The sequence below is a fragment of the Bos grunniens genome, chromosome 16 (assembly GCF_055505025.1).
Source record: "Bos grunniens cultivar Pamir isolate PY7600 chromosome 16, Bosgru_T2T1.0, whole genome shotgun sequence".
NCBI lineage: Eukaryota > Metazoa > Chordata > Mammalia > Artiodactyla > Bovidae > Bos > Bos grunniens.
Window position 1 is genome coordinate 11,516,945 of NC_141180.1, and position 22,417 is coordinate 11,539,361.

Here is a 22,417-nt window from a genome sequence, read left to right on the forward strand (position 1 = left end):
CCTGGTGGGCTGCCGTCTATGAGGTCACACAGAGTCAGACATGACTGAAGCGACTTAGTAGCAGCAGTAGCATAGGCTGATTTTAGGATAAGCGATGGTAAGTTCAGTTCTGTTCAGTTCAGTCGCTCAGTTGTGTCTGACTCTTTGTGACCCCATGAATCACAGCACACCGGGCCTCCCTGTCCATCACCAACCCCAGAGCTTGCTCAAACTCATGTCCATTGAGTCAGTGATACCATCCAACCATCTCATCCTCTGTCATCCCCTTCTCCTCCTGCCTTCAATCTTTCACAGCATCAGGGTGTTTTCCAATGAGTCAGTTCTTCGCATCAGGTGGCCAAAGTATTGGTGCTTCAACTTCAGCATCAGTCCTTCCAATGAATCCTTCCATTGAGCGTCTTTACCAATGAGTCAGTTCTGTGGTTTCTCTTACATACAATAATAAAACATTACAACACATACTGGTTTTCCATGGCTGTAGAACAAATTACCACACATTTTGTGGCCTAAAGCAAGACAGAGTCATCATCTCATAGTTTCTATGGGCAGAAATTGGGCATGGACTAGCTGGGTGCTATCACCTTAATGGAGCCAATTTTCCCCAAGAGCAGGACCCACAACTCAGGCCCACTTGGAAAAATTATTTACATCTCCTTTCTTCAGAGATAGTCCCAGGCAAGGTGATAGAAATATTTTCCTTGGAGATTCTGACCAGAAATGTAGAATGATGGTGATTTGCAGGGGAAAGGGGTGAAGGTGAAGACCTGATTGTGTGCAGATCAGATCAGTCGCTCAGTCGTGTCTGACTCTTTGTGACCCCATGAATCGCAGCACGCCAGGCCTCCAACTCCCGGAGTTCACTGAGACTCACGTCCATCAGGTCAGTGATGCCATCCAGCCATCTCATCCTCTGTCGTCCCCGTCTCCTCTTGCCCCCAATACCTCCCAGCATCAGAGTCTTTTCCAATGAGTCAACTCTTCGCATGAGGTGGCCAAAGTACTGGAGTTTCAGCTTTAGCATCATTCCTTCCAAAGAACACCCAGGACTGATCTCCTTCAGAATGGACTGGTTGGATCTCCTTGCAGTCCAAGGGACTCTCAAGAGTCTTCTCCAACTACCGCCGCTGCCAAGTCGCTTCAGTCGTGTCCGACTCTGTGCAACCCCACGGACTGCATCCTACCAGGCTTCTCCGTCCATGGGATTCTCCAGGCAAGAACACTGGAGTGGGTTGCCATTTCCTTCTCCAATGCATAAAAGTGGGAAGTGAAAGTGAAGTCACTCAGTCGTGTCTGACTCTTAGGGACCCCATGGACTGCAGCCTACTGGCTCCTCCATCAATTTGCCAGGCAAGAGTACTGGAGTGGGGTGCCAGTTGCTTCTCCCGTCTTCTCTAACACCACAGTTCAAAAGCATCAATTCTTTGGCTCTCAGCCTTCTTCACAGTCCAACTCTCACACCCATGATTGTGTGCATGTCTGACTCTTTGCAACCCCACAGATTATAGTCCACCAGGCTCCTCTATCTGTGGAATTTCCCAGGCAAGAATACTAGAGTGGGTTGCCATTTCCTACTCCAGGGGATCTTCCTGACCCAGGGATCAAACCTATGTTTCCTGCATTGGCAGGATTCTTTACAACTGACCTACCTGGGAAGTCCACAAACTTGCATAGTTTTACTTAAAGCTTCTTCCTGCAGGGCCTGGGGAATGGGTAATATTTATTGGCATATTCAGAGAGAGGATCCACCAGCTGGGCTTGAAGTCCCAATGCACCCTCCATTATGACTGCGTTATCTATGGAAACCCCCACAATGATGCCACGCCAATCCTGACCAGCTGACTAGTCAGTCACCTCCCCTCAACTACCCCACAGTGCACATGGCCTGAACCGAGAGCATCTACTTGCCAGCCACTGTACTTTACACTCTGACATTCACATTGTCATCCTGGGAGCTCACAACCTTGAGAGACTTCTGGAGCAGGAAGGCCTGGTTATTCCTCTCTCATGGGTAAGTTCATAAATCTGATTAATGATAGGATTTGAGAGCAAACCCAGGGCTTCTCAAGGCTTGCCCAGGCTGCGGTCTGTGGCCACTGCTTTCCATTTTCCTCCATATTCTGGATAATCACTTAGTGTCTTGGGGTTCAATAAATTGATACCCAAACCACAGAAATCTCCCAAGCACTGCAGAGATTCTAGATGGAGGTGATCAGAGAAGGTTTCCTCTGCATCTTTCCTCTGCGGAAGGGCCAGGTTCGCAAACACGAAAGCCGCCTGGTCACTCAGGGTCCCACACTCCGGAGACTACCGTGTCTGCTTTACTGCTCATTTGGTACTCTCCTGACGTTCTTAATCACTTTTAAACAAAGGACCACACATTTGCCTTCTGGTCAGAGCCCTGTAAATTATGTCACCAGTCCCATCTGCAGTCAAGATGCAGAGGGCTTTAACATACATTTGCGACTTGGAGAGATAATATAACCCCTTTCTTTAACTGGCTAATCTAACCCCAGGCATTTATTATAATTCAATGTCTTACCAGCATATTTAAAAAAAAAATATTTTGTAATGGAGCATAGTTGATTAACAATGCTGTGTTCGTTTTAGGTGTATAGCAAAGTGAGTCAGTTATACATATATATGATCAGCTTTACCTTCACTAAAACCATGTCTGTTTCTTTAACCACCTAACCAATAAAGCTAACCAAAAGGAAGAGGTTTTTTGCAGGTGCCATATGTAAAATATCACAGCATCCTAGGCTATCTTATCGTGTGCCATACGGTCATAGCACCCTTCACCCCATGAGGACACCTGACAACTCCTCTCCATGCCCTCTTCCGCCTCCATCCTGAGTCCTTCCAGAGTGGCTCTCTACCCACTCCACCATACTGCCATCCCTCAAAATCTCCTCCAACTCATTTTGGCACGCTGGTTCTTTCCCTCATCTCCCATGGCTCATCTGTGTTTATTAAATATTATTTGGCACATAATGAGCTCTTCAAAACAAGAGGTTTGGATTGCAAGGGATGGGCGGTGGGCTTGCAAGCCTGCAGGAACGAGGCTGCACTGCCCTTACCTCCCTGTCTCTCCCCCACCACACCAACACTGTAACACAGACCCGGGCATCACTGTGTTGAGAAAAGAAAGCAATAGACTCAGGAAAAGCTTTGGAAACGGCCTGGTAACTTACTTAGCCTTAAAAGCTTGGATTCTAAAGGAGTCTGGAATGGAGGCTGTTGAATCCACGTTCTTCTTTACCAAGCATATCTGTTCCCTGGCCCTACACTCAGGACTTCCGCCAAGAAGGTTCTCTCATGGACCAGATCTGATGGCACCCCAAGCTCAACGTCACTGGTCCTCCACAGTCCCTGGTTTAAAAAAGTGAAATAACCATTTGGAGGGCACACTTCTCCAGCCAGGGCTTCTGCTGGCCTCACATCATTTAATAAGCCCAATTTCTGATATCGTGGCATTTTTCTAGAACCTACACGGAAGGAGAGTGGATTTCTGACTGAGAATCCCCAAGGCACAGGGTGATTTCTCTTTCCAACCTCAGATACCATACTCTCCCATTCTCAGGCTTTGACAATGACAGTCACATGCCTGTCAATAGCGCTTTCTAGTTTCCAAGACAATTTTCCAATCCAGCATCCTCTATGACCTCCTCAGCTTCTCCGAGAGATCAGAGGGACCAATGTTATCCCCATTGTACAGAAGAGACAGTTCGAGTCTCAAGCTGAGCTAGCAGCAACCTCAGCACGTGTGTGGCAGCACGTTAGAAGCTGTAACCTGGCTTCTGTTTAAAGGTCAAGTTCTCATTGCGAAGCATGAGCGATGAAATCTTTTTCCTTAGATGATGGGAACATTGGCAGCTGCTTCCTAGTTTCCCCTAACTTTGGGCACGAGCCTGCCTTGGATGAGGCCATGCATTCTCTGAACGACACCGAGGTTGTGAAAGGCGTGATGGCGAGGTGAGACAATTCACCGAAAGGAGAGCGGACTTTTTAAGGCTGGAGTAAAAGAGGCCGGAGAGGGAGGCGGGGCGTGGAAGAGCCAAGAGAGGCCCTGATTGAAAAGAAAAGGGGGAAATTATCCCAATTCTAGCACTGCTGGAAAATGGGAAAGTTATTGCTGCACAAAGACCCTCTTGAAGCGCCTGCCTTCCAAAATTTCTACTGCACTCTCTGCAGTTACTTGTGTATGGCAGAAGTAGCATCTTTGTATTATATGAACAGTCTGCTTCATAATCAAATACCATCTGTCGCTACATCTGAACTTGTTTTCAACATCTGTGCGTTCTGGTCTTAACAAAGCTTTAAAAACTAATTCAAAAACTTTCACAGATCACTGACTAAATATGTACATTGACCATCTTTCCACGTTGGTTGTGCGGTGTTTCATCCATAGGTGCTTCCCTCTGCCTGGGCAGAGTGACGACGTATACACTTGGAGGCTTTATTAAGCTTATTTCCTAATGGTCTTGGGTAGCCAAGTGCAAGAGGGGGACACTTGCTTCTGCACCAAGAGGACCCATCGTATTCTTTCTTGGTGCCAACATGGTCCCTTTCTGCCAATGAGAAACCTGTAAGTTGATCAGCTACCATACCCCAATTACTCAAAATGACACTACAGATAAAATGGCAACCAAGGGGAGAATCAACTGCATGGCTTCTACGCGGCTAAAGTGTGTTTGAACAAATGGTGAAGTAAAACCATGAGAGCTCTCGGGAGGATAAGGACGCTGTTACTTTGCACATGCTTCAGAAATGTGAAGTACATCTTTACAGAACTTTTGGCCAACCCCCTGGCAGATGTTGACCAGTTTTGCTTATGTATACATCAGTTGCAGAACACTAAAACAGAGATTGGAAATTTTAATTTAGTCAAGGCAGTTGGGCTAAAATGATGGCTTTTGTTGAAGCCATTAAATAGAGCTGCCTAATGAAGTACAGTGCAGGGCTGGCAAACAGAGCCGTGATAGGAGGCAATGGCTTTCTAGCAGGAGAGAGGGAAGGCAGCGGCCGATCGGGCCTCAGAGCGCAGGCAGCAGGGCATCCTCGGACAGAGGAAGGTGTGGGGAGTCAGGACAGAGGGGAAGAGGGGCTGGAGCCATGAGCAGAGGGGTGTCTGTCCACAACACTGACCCTGGTGGAGTCTTATCAGCACACGCGTGTGTCTGTGTATGCGTGTATGTGTGTGTGTGTGTGTGCGCCTGTGTGTATGTAAGGAGGCAAGACAGTTTTCTCTGGGAAAGCGTAAGTTTCAGCTGCCCGTTTGCAAGGGGCCAGGAGGGAAGTGTGGTGTAGTGAGCAGGTGCACAGCCCCTTGAAGGTGGTTTGGGTGAGTTTGAATCAGGGAGATGGAAGGGTGGTGGCAAGTTGTGAGGCTGGGGAGCTCGTGGGAGGGGTGGGAGGTTGCCGGGTTAATGAGTCTGGGGATTGATTCTGCTGCTTCAGTACACTTGCCCTTCCCATGGCTGCCTGACCGCAAGGAGCTATTAGGTGTGCCCAGGCGATTCTTCCTTTCCCACTCAGGGTCAGGAGAGGCAGAGCAAAGATGACCTCGGGATTGATAGAAACCCACTTTAGCGCAGTGGGGCTGATGGATCACTGTTTAGAGAATTGGACATTGACTTCTTCCACAGTGGTGAATGCATTAAAAGCACTGGGCTCTGTTTAGTTGCTCAGTCATGTCCAACTCTTTGTGACCCTATGGGCTGTAGCCCACCAGGCTCCTCTGTCCATGGGGATTCTCCAGGCAAGAGTACAGGAGTGGGCTGCCGTGCCCTCCTCCAGGGGATCTTCCCAACCCAGAGTGCTCTCACATTGCAGGTGGATTCTTTACCATTTGGTAGGCTGTGTTTATTTTTTTCTTGTTTTAGTGGGAATTTTTGCTATGTGATCACTTAATACTCTAGTAGTCATGAATATTTTAAAAGAACAAACAATACTATATTAACTGAAGACAACTATTACTATTAAATATAATTATATTCAGTATGTAAAGAAGTGAAATTTTCTTCAGTACAAAACAATTTTTGGCCAGGTATTACAAGAAATAGAGGGAGAAACAGTCTTTGTTCCCCTTGTAGGGAACAGCATGAAATAGAAGTGTACTTTCATCAAACAACTTCTATTTTAAAAACCACCAGAGGAACTAGTTGATAATTGTTTCAAATATTGCCTGAGATTAAGCAGTGTATTTTCCTTCAAGCTGGCTCAGATATATAGACATGGCCCTATACACACAACCAACCAGCAAACAAAAACACATACACACAAAAACATGTTATTGCTGTTTAGTGTTTTGAATGTGTCTATCCTGCTGTTGGATATCTGCCAGGAAGAGGATCAGACTCCTAATTCTTCAAGTGAAGTTAGCAAAAGCTCAAGATTAAGCCCTGAAAGTTCTGTGTTTCAGAACATCTTCCCACTCTTTTTGGAGTGAGGAGCCTGCTCTGACCCGAGCATTCTGCAATGTTAACTCTTTACACAGGTGATGCTTAATGGACATGGTGAGCATTCTGACACGTACTGTTAGCTCCAATTAATTTTAAATCTTTCATAATTATAGAATCTATTAATCCCACCCACTAAAATATGCAAAAGTCAGTTCTATTGGGTTAAGGAATATTCACGTTCCACTCAGGTAAATATTGAAATCAGTTTTGTTTTGTTTTGTTTTAAATACGTATTTACTGACGGCCTGAGGGAACAACCAAGAGAGTTCTGACTGGGACATGGAAACCAGCATGGAATTCAATATTTCCTAAAATATTTCTATTCCAGCCCACAAGAGTAGATCCTTCCCTCCCCACCCCACAGGTGATTGCAATTTGTCTGTAATATTATCTCCACTGCTTCAGTTAAATATCCAGATTCATCTCCAAAGGAACACATTTCCAGGAGGCAGGGAGAAGGGGAAAGAAGGAGAATTCCAATGAGATGCTGCATATATTTTGTATGTGCTAAAGAGAGAGCAGCAGATGCAATTTTGAAAGCCAAATTATTTGGAAGGGGGTGAGAAGAAAAATCAGAACCCAGTTGACATTGCTGATCACCCTGATGTACAGTTTCCAGTTCATTTCTTTTTCCTAGGATGTAGTGTCAGTAAATGGCACTGCTCTTAACGGTCTGCCAGTATTACTGTGAGAACTCTCCATCCTTTCTGCTGGGGCTTTGCTATAACTTGGCAATTTGTAAGCACATTGGGCTGAAGCATGGAATACACATTGTCAGTCCAGATGCAATTTTCTGTTGCAATTACCAAAAATGAAATCAAAGAAGCTGCTTGGGATTTTAGCTGATGAGGACCTTAGTGGAAAAGGAATGTCTGTGCTGCTCTTTTCTTACTCCATGTTTTTTAGTCCTTGATTTTGTTCAGATTTATTTGGGGCTATCCTCGTCTTAGAAAAACTAAAGTTTAAACACTTCTGTTAAAATCAAGGTCGCTTCCATTACAGAATACATCTTTGCGATGGCAAAAATGTGGTTTAAATATGATTTTCGCTACTAGAAGGTGAGGGCAGCATGTGTATGCTCTGCCCAGGGCTAAGATCATTAGCTCCCTCTCAGCCACTGCAAAGCTCTTTCCATTGCTCTGCTGTTTTCCCCCAAGTTTCATGGGATTCTCTGAGCGCCCTACATTTTAGTCTGTGTTGATTCACTGGGGGACAGGGACCACATCTAAGCAAACCACTGTGTACAAGGTCTCATTATGTAACCCCTTTGTACACATCAACATGTAACTCTTGAATGAACAGTAATATTTAACAACTGACTTGGATTTCTCAACCGAATCCTACAATTTCTATGACCTTGTAGATTGGAAGACACACAATTCATAAAAAGTATGTATTGACTGCAATACGAAAGGAGGGACCACTGGAACCATCAGTAGCTTAGTGAAGACTCATGGATTCAGAGAAGGAAAAATGTTCATGACTTCAATGATGTAGACCATGCCATAGAAATGGAGTTGGTCTTCAAAGATAAAACTCTGGCTTAATGGCTAAGTCGGTTTTTCTCAAACTAAGGATGAAAAACTCCAGGAAATGAATAGAAACTGACATCCGAGGGAGCAGCATGTAGTGATTATTGGTTGGAAGAACTAGGGGCCCCCAAAAAATGGGCTGTGAGATGAGATCGGGCTCACTCCCACCAGAGCTCCCCCAAGTCGAAAGCCACCATATTCACCAGTGTGCCGTCTGCTTAAGACAAACAATCAGGGTCCTGCTTGAATCCCAGGAAACCTTCAGGGTCACAAAGACCCTTCCATCAGGGACATACCCAGTTTTTTATTGTTTCACCATCTTCTCTTTTCTCTATTCTGTTCTTCCAAAACAGAAAAGAAGAAAGGAAAAGGAAAGCAGAAGATGGAGGGAAAAAAGAAAGGGAGAGAGCAAAGAAGGGAAGGAAAAGAAAGAAAATCCGGGAACTCTTGTACATACTCAGGGGCTTCCATTTGCTTTCTGATTTCAAAGACGGCTCCTCCCATCACCTTGTTCTCTGACGTGCTGAGCTGTGAGGCATTTGAGGCGTAACAGAAAGAAAAACCTTGGCCCTGCTGACAAGACACACCACAGCATCTGGGGTGCTCCTCAGAGACCCGTGGTCAGGCTAACCTGGCCTCAATTTGCTGAGCTTGCAGAACCTAGAGGATGAGGTCACATTTGGCCATGACTATAAATAGATATCAGTGACAGCTAAAACCAAAAGGGAGCTTTGCCTCTGATTTTTTAACAGGCTGATAACTCTGAACAAAGGCATTGGTCATCCATCATTATCTAGAAATCTTAAGAAGAGCAAAACAATCTGGAAAGTAATATTTGTCCCCTTCTTTCTTTTGCTTCTCTAGGCTTTCCTGGTGGCTCAGACAGTAAAGAACCCACCTGCGATGCAAGAGACCTGGGTTGAATCCCTGGGTCAGGAAGATCCCCTGGAGGAGGGCATGCCAACCCACTCCAGTCTTCTTGCCTAGGGAATCGCCATGGACAGAAAATTCCCATGCAACCTGGCAGGCTGCAGTCCACAGGGTCGCAAAGAGTCAGACATGACTGAGTGACTAAGCACAGCACAATGCAGCAAAGTCCTTTGGTCTGAGAAAGATAGCCCTTGGATTCAAATACCAAGATGAGGAAGGATTCTGAGGAATTCCCCCTTGCCTGGGATTCCCTAAGAAAAAGTATCCAACCATTCTCTTCCAGCAAATGGAATCCCGACCCATTTTGAAGCTGCCCAATGACTGTATCACAGAAGCAACTTTAAATAATACACTATCGATTCACAGTGAGACCTAACATGGCAGTCTGCAGCAAACCCCTCCTCCTGCCGTCGGCGTTACTTATATGTCACATAACTCATTGTCTCCTGAGAGCCCACCCTTGGCTACCAACTTAGCAGAGCTGAGCAAGAGTAAAATAGCTTCCCTCGCTTCCAACCACAGCCTGTAAGAACCGGGGTCCAGCCATCTGCAGCACCTGTTCGTAGACAACTCAGTGGAGGTATTTGTCTTCCTAATCACAAAGAGAATTCACACAGGGAGGCAAGGTTCCTCCATTTTATGGAGTGGCGGGATGGGCTGCCTGGGAGCCAGCCTTCCACTTCCCAGAAGCACAAGCTGCTGCTGCTCTCTGAGCCTCTGAACCCCCTTGCATCCGAACAGCAAGGTCAGCATGCTTTGGCGAGAAAACAGGAGCCCCAGCCCTGGGTTCTAACATTAATAACAGGATCCGAGCAAAGTCTGTTCAGTCAGAAAATGCAAGTAAAACTCTAAAAAAACTGCCATCTGGTCCAGGGAAACATGTCATCTTTCAGACTATGCATAGCATCAGTGTTTTTCTTTCCACTAATTTAGCACTCTGCCCCATCTCCCCTGCCACCTCACCCCCCATCCGCCACTACCTCCGCCATCCCCTCTCCACAGCTCTGTCATTTGAGAAGCCCCGTCTTCACTTTTCTTTGTATTTAATTTTTCATATCATTCGCAGGACATATCACATATTTGTTGTGATGTATTCAATACCCATCCCTCCTCTGACTTTGGAAAAGGCTATTACCTTCCCCTCCTGCTCTGGGACAATCTGCCAAGTCCGCAGTTTGTGATTTTTGTCGTAATCCATGTGCTGAAACAGTCAGGAGAGTCTGTCTCAAGATACTTCAGGTCCCCAAAGCTGCCTTCCACCCTCTCTCTGCCCGCTCAGGTTTAATTCCAAGGAGGCAGCAGGGTAAGCCTGGGCTGAGCACCATGTGGTGTGACCTTGGTGAGAATAAGAAGCTCACTCTTTTCTTCTCATTATCCACTAGGAATGAAGATATTTGGATTTGCTAAAAATGTATAAAACTATATTTAAAATTTGCCCTAATATGCTGGGGATACAAATATAAGAAAATAAAATTCTGCCACTTGCTTTTATTAAAAAAAAGCATAACCACTTTTTATTGAAATACAGTTAATTTACAACATTGTGGTTGTTTCAGGTATACAGCAAAGTGACTCAGTCTATACATTCTTTTTCAGATTCTTTTCCATTATATGTTATCACAAGACATTGAATAGAGTTCCCTGTGCTATAAAGTAGGTCCTTGGTGGTTATCTCTTTTATATATAGTAGTGTGTGTATATGTTAATCCCAAACCCCTAATTTATCTCCATCACCCACCCCACTAGCTCCTCTGATAATCATTTTTGTTTTCTATGTCTGCGTTTATTTCTGTTTGTAAATAAGCTCATTTATATCATTTTTTTAAGATTCCATATATCATGTGATGTTTGTCTGACTTACTTCATTTAACATGATCATCTCTAAGTCCATCCATGTGGCTTCAAATTATGCCATTTGCTTTTAGTCATGATGGGTATTGGCTCCACCTCCAAATGGCAAAATATTTATATTTAGGGTGAGTGAGAGAGGCAAAGACAGAGAGAGAAAGAGGGCAGGATGGAGAGACAGAGAAATGAGAAAGGAAAATGAACACTCAAAACTACTGAGGTAGGCCAGTTACCATTCTCAGTAAAAGATCTTAAAGAACCACATGGGAAGAGAAACCCATCATCCCGACGTCAGTACACATCGGCCATGTGCAAAGTTCTACTGGGGAAACCAAAAAGGATAAGACTCAGTCCGTCCCTTACGAAAGACCTAGGTGGTGCTCACTACAAGCCAGCATAGAAACTAGGGACCAAGACAAGCCTTTTTTGTTACAGGTATCACCTTCTCCCTTGCTCCTTATTATAGAGGCACGTGTTTTAGCCCTCTCACTGGAAGATAAACTCCTTGAAGGCAAAATCCATCATCACTTTAACCTAGATGGTAGGGACCAAGAGGAAATGGATCCCCAGTGAATTCAGATGAATGAATGGTCCCCTGGACTGGACAAGCTCATCAGGCAGGTCAAGTCACTCTCTGTGATCCTATGGAGGGGAGGTCAGGGGGAGAACACTCAGGAATTCCATCCACTATAGTTCCTGCATCCCTCTGTCAGCAGCTATAAAATGAATGACATCCACCTCCACCACCCCCAACACACAGTCCCCTCAGGGCTGTATACACAAAATAACACTTTGGGGCAAGGCAACACCATGATGGACAAACTCAAGTCTTCTGCATACAGTTGGGACTCCACATCTGCGGATTCCGCATCTTCAGATTCCACCAGCTGGAAGGTTAAAAATATTTGGAAAAAAAATTCAGAAATTTCCAAAAAGCAAAACCTAACTTCCCATGCTGGCAACTATTTATATATCATTTACATTGTGTTTACAATGATTTACATAGTATTTACGTCATAGTAGGTGTTCCTAAAGGAGATCAGTCCTGGGTGTTCACGGGAAGGACTGATTTTGAAGCTGAAACTCTAATACTTTGGCCACCTGATGTGAAGAGCTGACTCATTTGAAAAGATCCTGATGCTAGGAAAGATTGAGGGCAGGAGGAGAAGGAGACGACAGAGGATGGGATGGTTGGATGGCATCACCAACTCAATGGATGTGGATTTGGGTGGACTCGGGAGTTGGTGATGGACAGGGAGGCCTGGCGTGCTGTGGTTCACGGGGTCGCAAAGAGTCAGACACGACTGAGCGACTCAACTGAACTATGATTTAAAGCATGTGCCTAGGCTGTGTGCTAGCGCTACACCATTTGACATAAGGGACTTTGAGCATCCACAGATTTGGTATCCTCAGGGATCCTGGAACTAATCTTTCAAGGCTACCAGGGGACAACTACTCCCCAAACAGGTTTGCAATCCATTCTAAGCCTTTGACCTAAATGAATCTTTGCTGGGACTTGTATTCCTCAACCATGCTCCTTTCTGCCAAGTCGTTAGAAACAGAATCTCATTATCTCAAGACCTTCTTCTTCTTTTCCTGCTAAAAGTCACTTCATTTCTCCACACAGGGAATCCAAAAGTCAACCCCACTACTGACTCTGATCTTGGGCAGGCCACTCAGCCAGTCAGTGTCTCCATCTTCCCCTTTTCTAAAACGAGAGAAACACCGACCACCACTCCTACTTTTACGGCAGGAATTTGGGCCACTCAAAGGAGGCAAAATTATATGAATGCAGAGCAAAACCGTAAAATGTTTTCCAAATGCGATGTGCGACTCTTATCCCGGGCTGTCCCAGGATTTATTTTGTGAAATTGAGACTTTCCCTTGACATTTGTGGGTCTTTGTTTTGCCCACCTATCAAGGCAGACATTTGCTTTGAGATCTTGAGCAAAAGATACTGTCGTACTACAAATTACCGTGATCTAATTAGGCCTCCCTCCATAAATCTGTCATTTGCAAGCCATTCAGGCCTGCTCAGCCCAGCCCTTGATTTAAACTGCTCCAGGAGTCTAGCCGAAGATGTGTCCAGGACAGAATCCAACACAATATTCTGGTCTCCTCCCACTGCTCCCTTGAGGATGGGTTGCTCACCAATTTTGGCCACAATCACAGTTATGTAGAAGAGAGATTCATTATAGTTTGGGCATAGATCTTAACCAGTGCCCATGCAACCTCGTGACAACATTATTTAGCATTCAGATTGGATGTGAGCTCTTATTGGGAAAAGAATATTGCGGAAGATTAGTGTTGCCTGGTCCTTGAAGCAAAGAGAGACAAATAGGAAAGAAGCATATTTTCTCTGTTGAATTGACAGGTGTGTGCAGCATTTCCTATATGATGGATACTTTGAAATGACATATAAAACAGAGCTATGGTTTAAAAAAAAAAATTGCTGGTGCTGGCCAAATCAAATAATGTCCATTCCTGGTTGTTCTGGCTGAAGAAGATAAAAAAAGAGGTATGGAAAATTCAAAGCAACGGGTAATCTAAAACTCATTTATACTGGGTTTTAGAATGCGTGTTTATACTTATCTGATGATGGGTGTCGCAGAGGTTCTGGGAATCCTTCCGTACCAACGTAGCAATACCACTGTGTCCTCCCCCTGGAAAATCTGGGAAGCAGGAAAACTCCCCATTTTTCCTCTTCATGCCTCCTTCCCCACTACTGATATTTCAGCTTTGCTAACCTTGCCCCACCATCCACAAACACACCCCCACACTTCCACCTTAATATCTTTCCGCACCTCATTCCAGGCTATTTGGGTTTCAAAGTAATGCTCTGTGTGCAAAGCAAACAGAAAAAGGTGGAATATCAACAAAGCTTTATTAAACAGCTAATGGGCTTCTACTCTGCAGGAACCAGTGAGCTAGGCTGGGAGAGCCCGACTCCGTGCACACACACAGCAGGATATGTCTCCCAGAGCTTCCTTTTCCAAGTCGGGACTGGGAAGGACACAGAATCATCAGGTAACAGATGAAGACAGCACGTGGGGACCACAGAGGTGAGGTAGGAGGGGTGGGGTCAGAGTCCCAGGAGACGAGCAGGTGATTTAGTCAGGGGCTGGGAGAGGAATGAGCACTTTGTGCAGCTGTGAAGGGGCAGGGGCGTGAGACGCCAGAGACCCTGGAAGTACTGACAGGGCCACACTGGACTTCAGCCCCGCATCCCTGGAGGGTTTTCGAGGCAGTCCTAAGTTTGAATCAGCAAGGGCCAACATGAAGATCGCAGTGTTTATCTGATGGATGAGGCGATCAAGGAGGAGGAGGAGGGCAGGAGAAACGAAGCAGAAGGATCAGAGGAAAGAAGAGGGAGAGGAATTAACCAATAAAGGGCCATTTTAGCGTCCCCCTTCACGGGGGCTCAGCTTAATGGGGGAGGCGAGCGCCCACACACATCAAGGAGAGTGCAGAACCAAGCTTTTGCAGCAGAGGCTCGCGGGAAGGAAAGTCTGAGGAAACGTGAGCAGGGGCCTGAAACCTTACTAAGGAAAGGGGTCAATGAATGTTTTCAAAATAAAAAAGGCTGAGAAGAGAACAGTGAACGGGGGTGGCACCGGAGGTCAACCGGCACATTCAAGGGTTTTATTGTCGCTATCAAAAAGATGCTTGGAAAGGAAAAGGAGGAAGGGAAAATGCTTTTAAGTTTTAAGTTCCTTTTTTCTTTCCTCAAAAAGAGGCATGTGAGCAATGGAGCTGAGGGTTATTTTCGTCTATTTTGGGAGATGATGCTGGTGTCATTGCACTCCAACCAGCCAGGGAGAGGAGATGTGAGTAACCGAGTCCAAGCCTGGATTTCTGAGGCTGAAACTGACAGCGATCTGTGCCCGGAAGCCAGGCACGACGGCAGCCAGGACGTGTGCAAGGGAGAGCTCGTGGCCCTCGGCCTCTGCAGGGACACAGCCGAGACGCAGGATGAGCTGCCATTTTTATGGCTGTGCCCTTTAGGTCTCTCCAATTTCCAGGGGGGGAAAATTCTGGGGCCGGGGGGAGAAAAACAAAACAGCTCTTCCTGAAGGACCGCCCTGGACTCAAAGCCAACCTGAGACAGCTGCTGATGGGGAACAACAACATCAAGGACCTACTGTCCCTTCCTGCCCCTCCTCCGCCGCCGCCACCCCTGAAAGAACTGTGAAAAGACCAAGAGTTGGTGGGCAGCCAACAAGAACTAAAGAACTTGCAGCTGGTAAAACCACCTGTGCCTTGTCAAATTCCAGCCAAAACAATCCCTTCCCCCAAGCCTCCCGTTCAAGAGAAGGGGAGAAAATCTGATAATAAGATGAGAATCAAGGGGGTGGAAAGTGAGTCGAGTGGCTCCAGACCAAGCCCTAAGCCAGTGGGGGAAGAGAATATTGGGAAGTTGTGCCAACGGAGGTAAAAAATTAGGCACTGTGTTCTTGAGAGAGAAAGAGAGTAAGAACTGTGAGATGGAGCTAGACGGGCCACGCTGAGAATCCAGCTCTCCCAATGGGCAGAGCTTTGCAGCATCAAGGCTGAGGTCTGGATCACTGAGGCAAATGGTGCAAGAAGAGGGGGCACAAGTTCAAATAAATACTTGGGAATATTCCAGAAAGGATCCCTCTGCCCTTTCCAACTGTAAAGTCAAAAAGCTATCTAGAGGTTTAATGCTCCCCAGGTGCATCCCTTCTGGGGCTTCCCTGATGGCTCAGTGGGTAAAGAATCCACCTGCAATGCAGGAGACACAGGAGACATGGTTAAATCCCTGGGTGGGGAAGATCCCCTGGAGAAGGAAATGGCAACCCATTCCAGTATTCTTGCCTGGAAAATCCCATGGACAGAGGAGCCTGGTGGGCTACAGTCCGTGGAGTCAAGAGTGAGACAAGACTGAGCATAAGGCACACGTGGAGGCATAAGTGACTTTGTTTATCTGTCCTCTTAATAAGACCATGTGCTCATGTACAGAATGACTAAGAGTCACACCGCTTATCTGTCATGCTACATCTGCCTGAGAGATTTGTGTTCAGAAGGCTGAGGTCCCATAGCCTGGATTTATAAACAGGGCATGAACAGCGGTAATATCTTTATTTGAGACATTTGAGGATCATGGAGAAACAACACATCTTCGAAGGAGACATGTTCTCAGATTCAGTCTCTAATGGGATTACCTCCTCTTTCAACTCCATTCTTTCCTTTCTTCCACTTGCTGTGAAGAAATGCTGCCGTAAGTTTGGTTATCATTCTTCTAGCAGAGGTGTTTTAAAGTAATCATCCATTCATTTGAAGTGCTAATAAATGCTGGTGCTAAAATTAGAAAGTTCTCCTTGTCCTTTGAAGATTAGCTGAATCTCTAACTAATGTTATCATTGGCCAGGTAATGTTGGCATGAACCTGAACTGAATTTTTGCTGGCATCCCCAGCTGAAATCCACATCACAGTTATAGCCATTAAAGATTAGTAGGTCATTCCCTGTGTTAAGACTTCATTTCCAAGGTATTTATTCATTTCACTGATGACTGCCACCCCTGCCTGGCTTTTTATTTGGAGTGTTCAAGAGAATGCCATGACCAGAAGGATAGTGAGAATAAATAAACCCATGGTCAGTGTCCATTGTAAACACCCAAAACGTGTTCTATCATTTATCATGGTGCAATTGGTAAAAATGGAAAATAGGGTTTCTCTTTTTCCCATATTAAAATCTTCCATTTTATACACAAAAGTACATCATCATTACAACAAACTCAAATAATGATCATTCAGTAATAATAATTGAAATGGAGCAAATTTCAATAACATGTTTATAAAAAGCACAGTGTTTTTAATGGTAATAGTACTTTTGTGGTATTCCTGCAGAAAATATGTAACTTAAATTTAACTATGAGCAAACAAATCCAAATTAAAGGATTTTCTACAAAATAATTGATCTGTACTCTTCAAAAAATATCAAGGTTAAGAAAGACACAGAAAGCCTGAGGACCTACTCTAGGATAAATGAGACCAAACAGTCATGATCACTAAAAGATAGCTATGAAGAAAGTCCTAGAAATTTGATAAAGACTGAACAGGGATTCTATAATAGTATAATTTTAATGTTTAATTTTCTGATTCATTTTAAAATTTTACTATAGTTGTATAAGAAATATCTCAGTTCTTAGAAAATAACACTGAGGTATTAAGAGGTAAAGGGACTTTATATTTCTAACTTAACTTTCCAATGGTTCAGAAAGAAAAGACAATATACATACATAGATGAACATAGAGAGAAAGAATGATAAAGCAAGGGAGTAAAATGGAAACAATTGGTTAATCTGGGCAAACCCCAGATTGCGTATGGGAGTTCCTTGGAATATTCTTACAACTTTCCCTTGTTTGGAATAATATTTTAAAAAGCAAAATTGTCTCCCATTTCCTGCCTTGGAGTTAACTATTTACATATTTACAGTTCAATGCATATTCTGTGGTATGCAGATTCTAAAATGTTTCCAAATGCACCCAACCTCCTGGTAGTCAAGTCCTTGCGTGATCCCCTCCCAGCTGTGTGTGGGCGGAAGCTAGTGACTTGTTTGTAAAGAATAGAATGCTGCAAAAGTGATGGATGTCACTTCTGAAATTCAGCTGGAAAGGTCTGCGATGTCCATCTTGCTCACACTCTCTCTGGTTTGACTCACTTGTTCACTCTCAGGAAAGTCGGCTGCCATGTTTCAAGTTGCCTTAAGGAGAGGTTCATCTGGCAACTAAGGGTGGTCTCCAGCCAACAGCTATTGAGGATCTGAGGCCCTCGATGCAACAGCAGACAAGGAACTCAATTGTGCCACCAACCCACAAGTCAACTTGGAAGCTGATCCTTTCTCAGTTGAACCTTAAGATAACTGCAGCCCTGGCCAACACCTGGACAGCAGCCTTTAGAGGTCCTGAACCAGAGGGCCCTGTTAAGCTGTACGAGGAATCCTGACCCACAGAAACTGTAAGATAATTGCTTCTCTAAGACACTAAGACTGGAGGAATTTTATTATGCAGAAATAAGCAATACTTTTGCCAACTTCTTATATATATATTTTTTTCCTTTCTTGTAGGGGAGGAGGTTATAGTATCATAGAGAATTTTTCATATTATCATGTAAAACATTGCTTCATTATTTTTAACATTCAGTGTTAACTGTCGTTCAGATTCAGCATTGCAAAGGAGCATTTGGCAGAGGGGGACAATGGGAGTTAAAATCTAGCCCGTGATCTATTCACCAAAGTATGCTTCCCAGCATTTGCTTTATTTAACCAGAGGAGAGGGGTATTTTTTTCTTATTTACATAAATGCGCCCTCTGTGCTAGTGGAACCCTGTTAATGGCCGCATAATATTCCATGGTGCGGATATACTTTAATTTCTTTAAACAACCTCATCTTGGTGGCCATTTAGATCACCTCCTGTGTTGTAATTGCAGTAATAATAATCATCATATAATAAACTGCAGTGAACATCTTCATATATAGTTGCATTTCTGGGTACAAACATTTCTGTAGAAAAGATTCCAAAATGGGATTCAAGATGGACATAGATTATGATTATGTCCATCTTGAATTTTGATAAATTCTGACAAATTAACCTTACAAAAGGTCACCTTGTTTGTACTCCAAGTATAAGTAGTAGTGTTAGTTGCTCAGTCATATCTGACTTTTTGCAACCCTGTGGACTGTAGCCGCCCTGGATCCTCTGTCCTTGGGATTCTCCAGGCAAGAATACAGAAGTGGGTTGCCATTTCCTTCTCCAGGGAGCAAGTATAAAGAAGTGGCCTATTTCCTTAGCCCTTCACTAACACTGGATGAGATCAATCTTTTAAATATTTGCAATCTGATAAGTAAAAAATTTTATCTCAGTTTTACAGATCATTTGTAGGAAGCCAAATATTCCTAACTTTCTGACTCTGAGTCAGGACCATTTCCTAGTAATACCGAGTCAATCTTTTCCCACAAATATGCAGGCAATGTTGAATAAATCTGTTAGAGATCAGAGAATCAGACCTTACTCAACCAACGTCTGTTCCCTCAATCCTATCTCTTATGTGAAATGTGAGAAGAGAGAAATACAATGCCAAGTGAGGGTAGTGAAGTGTAGAATTTCAGCAAAGGTCTTCCGGCGTTTGACTTTCTGATCACGTCTCAATAAAAATTTTATTGACTCTTCACCTGATTTGCTTGTTTAGCAGCCACCACCAGCCCTTTTGCAAATAAGATCACTTTCATTCAGCTGTTTTGATGTAGGTTATGTGGGCAGAAACAAACGCTAGTCAGAATGTCTGGGCTTAGGCCCCACGTGACTGTAAGCCTTGTGCTTCTACTAGGAGAGTATGTTAGGCTAAGTGCTCTGGGAAGCAGACATACATAAGAATTTTATTAGGGGAAAACTCTGTGGTAGAAAAGGAGGGACCTCCCTGGCGGTCCAGTGGTTAAGAATCTGGGCTCCCAGTGCAGGGGGCTTGATCGCTGGTCAGGGAACTAGATCCCACATGCCAAACTAAGAGCCCGCATGCTAACTAAGATGCTGCAAACCACAGCTCAAGATCCCGAGTGCTGAAACTAAGACCTGGTACCACCAGACAAATGTAAAACAAGAAGAGAAAGAAAGAAAACGAAGATGGTGAAGGAACAAGGGAAAGCTGGAGCTGCCAGGCAGTGATACAAGTCTGAGCCCAAGGGAAGGAGAAAAGAAGGAGAAATTGTCCAGAAGCATGATAGACTTCCCTGCAATCTCAGGAAGTTTCAGCAAGACTTCAGGAAAACCTCAAACCAAAGGCCAGCCATTGGAAGAGTCCAGTGTCTCCCAGAGTGCAATCTGCCTCAGTATTCTTGACACACTCAATCATTGGCCAAGAGAGGCTCAGAGGAAGCACAGTCCTGGTGTGAATGGGGTGGTTGATTTTAAAGCACAGAAGCTAGAGGCCTCCGTCAACTGTACTTCGTAGAACTGGAGGCCTCCTAAGCACGTTGTCATGTCCACCGCCACACATTCTCAATGAGTTAGTCTGCAGACAGAGCCTCAGTAGAATTATAACAGTAGAAAATAGAGAGGGAATTTGTGCTCCATTTTTGGTTTCTTGCTTCCATAAGTTCTATGCAATTGCTTGCCTTATTTCCAAATAAATTAAAGTCTTTCTATCTGGTTAATGATTGCACAACTTTCCTAAGTCCCACAGGTAAAAGGTGAAGACTTGGAACAGAGAAGCAGCTGGAATACTGTGAGCAAGAAACAAAAAAATCCACAGGAATTGTGGGATGTAGAAGAGCAAAGAAGAAGGAAGAGGAAAAGACAGAGGAATCCTAGAAATCCTGAGAGGCAGGTGGCCTGGGAGAAACTCCACAAAAAGCTGGGTGAAGGATATTGAACAATAAGAATGTCCAATCATCAGAAGAACGGTTATTTTATGCAAAGCATCAGCATCAGATATACAAATTGCCAATATTTACTAGGTTTATAAGTGCTAGATTTGGGGGAAAGAGAGATCAATACTAGTTCCTCTCTAAAATATATCTCTTAGATACTACAATTGAGTTCTTTTTGCCTTGTCTCCAGTGGACATTTGGTTACACTGAGCTCTAAGGAGCAACCCCAATTTTTTTGTCAAATTCAAATGTATCTTGATCATATATTCTTTTAGAATATTTATAAGCCAGAACTTGAATATATCTTGTGCTGTGCAAACACTGTCCGAATTGTTCGATCTGTGTCTGTGTGTTTGGACTGGTCAAATCTGACCCTTCAGATTGTAAAGCCTTTAGGAGTAACTCTAAAATATAAATATTTCTGTAGCCCCTGCATTTGTCACAAGAAAATTATTATTGATTATGATCGTGATGTTTGAATCCTGAAGTCTGTGTACAAAAGTAAAATATTTATACACGTTAATACAACTCCAGTCGGCTTCCCCCTATCTGTTTCTTTCACTTGTGTCTTCGCTTCATTTGGTACTGTCGATCAATCACTTATTGAATGACGCTTCTTCATGGGCTGCCATTATATTAAGTTCTTGGCTCTCCTCCTAGCTCCCTGCTTCCTCATTGCCCCCAGCTATCTTTGGCTTTCTCTCACCTCTTAATTTTGAATATTACACATCAATCTTTCTGAAGCTTTCCTTTTCCTTGCTCCCATTATCACCTCTAACCTAATGCTCCTATTTTACATTTCCAAATTTTACTTAGCTTTGATCCTATAGTTTCTAGTCCTCCAGGATGTCTCCTCTAAAACATTCTGCCATCATTGCTAATTCAGTTTGGTCCAAAGCCTTCTCTCACTATCAGCATCAATACCATTACTATTGTCTTTCAATCCTACAAAGGAAACTTTGATGATAGCTTTGAATTATTCTTTCTGATTCCTCTACTTGCCTCTGAGTGCTTTACCAAATTGTATTTCTGTTTTCTTTATGAAACAATATTTCAGCAACCTTCCTTGTCCCAAACCCTCAGCTTAATGAGGTTGTGTGGTCCTTTAAGCTTGACTCAAATACCTTTCTCCATTTAAGGGAAATCTTAGGGTCTCTTCCAATGTTTCCAGAGTTTTCTGGAGATCTTCCATTTCCACTGGTCATTCTGGCTCCTATTTGCTGCTTTCTAGTGAGTTTTCGGTCTCCCTGACAACTCCTCTTTGAGGCTGTTCACACTGCCTACCTCAAATGGACCCCAAAATAGCTTTGGTTAATTTTACCCCAAACACCTCTCCCCCAGTAATGCCCTTTGAGTAAATGTAACTGAAGATTGCAATGGTAACAGCAAGGGGCCCATGCGCTTGCCCTCAGAGCAGACAACAAAACTAAATATTTAATTTCCCTGCAGGGACTGAATCCTTACTCCCTGCATTGGAGGCACAGAGTCTTAACCATTGGATCACCAGGGAAGTCCCTCCTATAAATTCTTACTTCTTCTTGTATTCTTTTCCACTTAGAGAAGACTCTTTAGCATTTCTTTTGGGATAAATTTAGTACTGATGAACTCTTAGCTTTTGCTCATTTGAGAAGTTCTTGATCTCTCCTTCAATTCTGAATGATAAATATGCTGGGTAGAGTATCCTAGGTTGTAGGTTTTTCCCACTCAGCACTTTAAATATATCATGCCACTCCCTTCTTGCCTACAAAATTTCTGCAGAAAAATCAGCTGATAGCCTTATGGGGGTTCCTTGTATATGACTCTTTATTTTTCTCTTGCTGCCTTTAGAATTCTTTATCTCTGACTTTTGCCGTTTTAATTATGATATGCTTTGGTATAGGTCTCTTTCTTTTTGGGTTCATCTTGTTTGGGGTTTTTCTGTGCTTCCTATATCTGAATATCTGTTTCCTTCTTGAGCTTCAGGAATTTTTCAGCCATAATTTTACCAAATATATTTTTGACCACTTTCTCTCTCCTGGGACCTGTATAATGCAAATGCTGATATGCTTGATGTTGTCCCAGAGGTCATTAAACTGTTCTCCTTTTTATTGTTGCTTTTCTTGTTGCTGTTCTGATATGGTGATTTCCATTATTCTATCTTCCAAATCACTTATGTGCTCTTCTTTATCACCTAGTCTACTAAAATCACCTTCTAATGTATTCTTTATTTCAGTTATTAAGTTCTTCAACTCTGACTTGGTTCTTTTTTATATTTTATAA

At 43.8% G+C, this 22,417-nt stretch overlaps 1 long non-coding RNA gene across 1 annotated transcript; it reads left to right on the top strand.

The window, feature by feature from the left end:
* Positions 1-13,686: 13,686 nt before the first annotated feature.
* Positions 13,687-20,477, top strand: LOC147356176 (uncharacterized). Its single transcript, XR_015142677.1, has 3 exons — positions 13,687-13,798; positions 17,469-17,750; positions 19,964-20,477. It is a non-coding gene; the product is annotated as an uncharacterized LOC147356176 (long non-coding RNA).
* Positions 20,478-22,417: the final 1,940 nt, after the last annotated feature.